Here is a 1,987-nt window from a genome sequence, read left to right on the forward strand (position 1 = left end):
CCTTTCCCCCACCAATTTAAACTTATCAGATCTCCCTGTTCTCCTTTTTATTTTTTGCCTAGCATTAGTACTCTTTGGATGGCCAGCCTCCTTGCTGATTCTTCTTCATTTCTAATGATGAAAGAGCGAGTGATGGTGAATCTAATTAAAGGGTCTTTCCAAAAGAGTAAATCTGTGGGTCCCCGGCCAATGATGCAGTTCAGCATTGTTGAATAAGACTACTGCCTAGCTAACATTCACCGACTACCTTCTACATCCTGGGATTTGAGCCGTATACGTTACTTTTTTTCATTCTTGCTTTTCCCCATTGTCTTCAGTCCAGTGATGCTGTTTAAACAAGAATGTGTTGAGGTGGGAAGGCTGCAGAATTGATAGCTGCTAGTTTTATATAAGGCACATACACCCCTTAAAATTTTTGTAAGATGGAAATAGTTATTCTTACCAGGGTGTTGGGAGGATTCAATGAGAACAAACAGGTAAAGCACATGACACATTATATGGTCTACTGGAAATACCTAACAAACAACGTTCTTCCTATCCTCCTTTGTGAAAGGCAGCTAATAATGCAAATATTAGTTATACCCATTATTTCACCAACAGGATGTTATCTTTATTAATTTTTTTAATTTTATTTTTTATTTTTTAAAATTTACATCCAAATTAGCATATAGCGAAACAATGATTTCAGGAGTAGATTCCGTAATGCCCCTTCCCCATTTAGCCCCTCCCCCCTCCCACAACCCCTCCCATCACCCTCCGTTTGTCCTCCATATTTATGAGTCTCTTCTGTTTTGTCCCCCTTTCTGTTTTTATTTTCTTTTTGTTTCCCTTCCCTTATGTTCATCTGTTTTGTCTCTTAAAGTCCTCATAGGAGTGGAGTCATAGGATTTTTGTTTTTCTCTGACTCATTTCACTTAGCATAATGCCCTCCAGTTCCATCCACGTAGTTGCAAATGGCAAGATTTCGTTCTTTTTCACTGCCAAGTGATCCTCCGTTGTATATATATACCACATCTTCTTTATCCATTCATCCCTCAATGGACATTTGGGCTCCTTCCATACTTTGGCTATTGTTGATAGTGCTGCTATAAACATGGGGATGCATGTGTCCCTTTGAAACGGCACACCTGTATCCCATGGATAAATGCCTAGTAGTGCGATTGCTGGGTCGTAGGGTAGTTCTATTTTTAGTTTTTTGAAGAACCTCCCTACTGTTTTCCAGAGTGGCTGCACCAGCTTGCGTTGCCACCAACAATGCAAAAGAGATCCTCTTCCTCCGCATCCTCACCAACATCTGTTGTTGTCAGAGCTGTTAATGTTAGCCATTCTGACAGGTGTAAGGTGGTATCTCATTGTGGTTTTGATTTGTATTTCCCTGATGGTGAGTGATGTTGAGCATTTTTTCATGTGTCGGTTGGCCATCTGGATGTCTTCCTTGGAGAAGTGTCTATTCATGTCTTTTGCCCATTTCTTCACTGGATTATTTGTTTTTTGGGTGTTGAATTTGATAAGTTCTTTATAGATTTTGGATTCTAACCCTTTATCTGATATGTCATTTGCAAATATCTTCTCCCATTCTGTCGGTTGCCTTTTAGTTTTGCTGATTGTTTCCTTCACTGTGCAGAAGCTTTTCATTTTGATGAGGTCCCAGTAGTTCATTTTTGCTTTTGTTTCCCTTGCCTCTGGAGACCTATTGAGTAAGAAGTTGCCGTGGCTGAGGTCAAAGAGGTTTTTGCCTGCTTTCTCCTCTAGGATTTTGATGGCTTCCTGTCTTACATTTAGGTCTTTCATCCATTTTGAGTTTATTTTTGTGTATAGTGTAGGAAAGTGGTCCAGGTTCATTTTTCTGCATGTTGCTGTTCAGTTTCCCAGCACCATTCGCTGAAGAGACTGTCTTTATCCCATCGGATATTGTTTCCTGCTTTGTCAAAGATTAGTTTGCCACATATTTGTGGGTCCATTTCTGGGTTCTCTATTCTATTCCATT

The sequence above is a fragment of the Lynx rufus genome, unplaced genomic scaffold (assembly GCF_022079265.1).
Source record: "Lynx rufus isolate CCGP_SWC_20201006 ecotype Redwood Valley unplaced genomic scaffold, mLynRuf1.p SCAF_4, whole genome shotgun sequence".
Taxonomy (NCBI): Eukaryota; Metazoa; Chordata; class Mammalia; order Carnivora; family Felidae; genus Lynx; species Lynx rufus.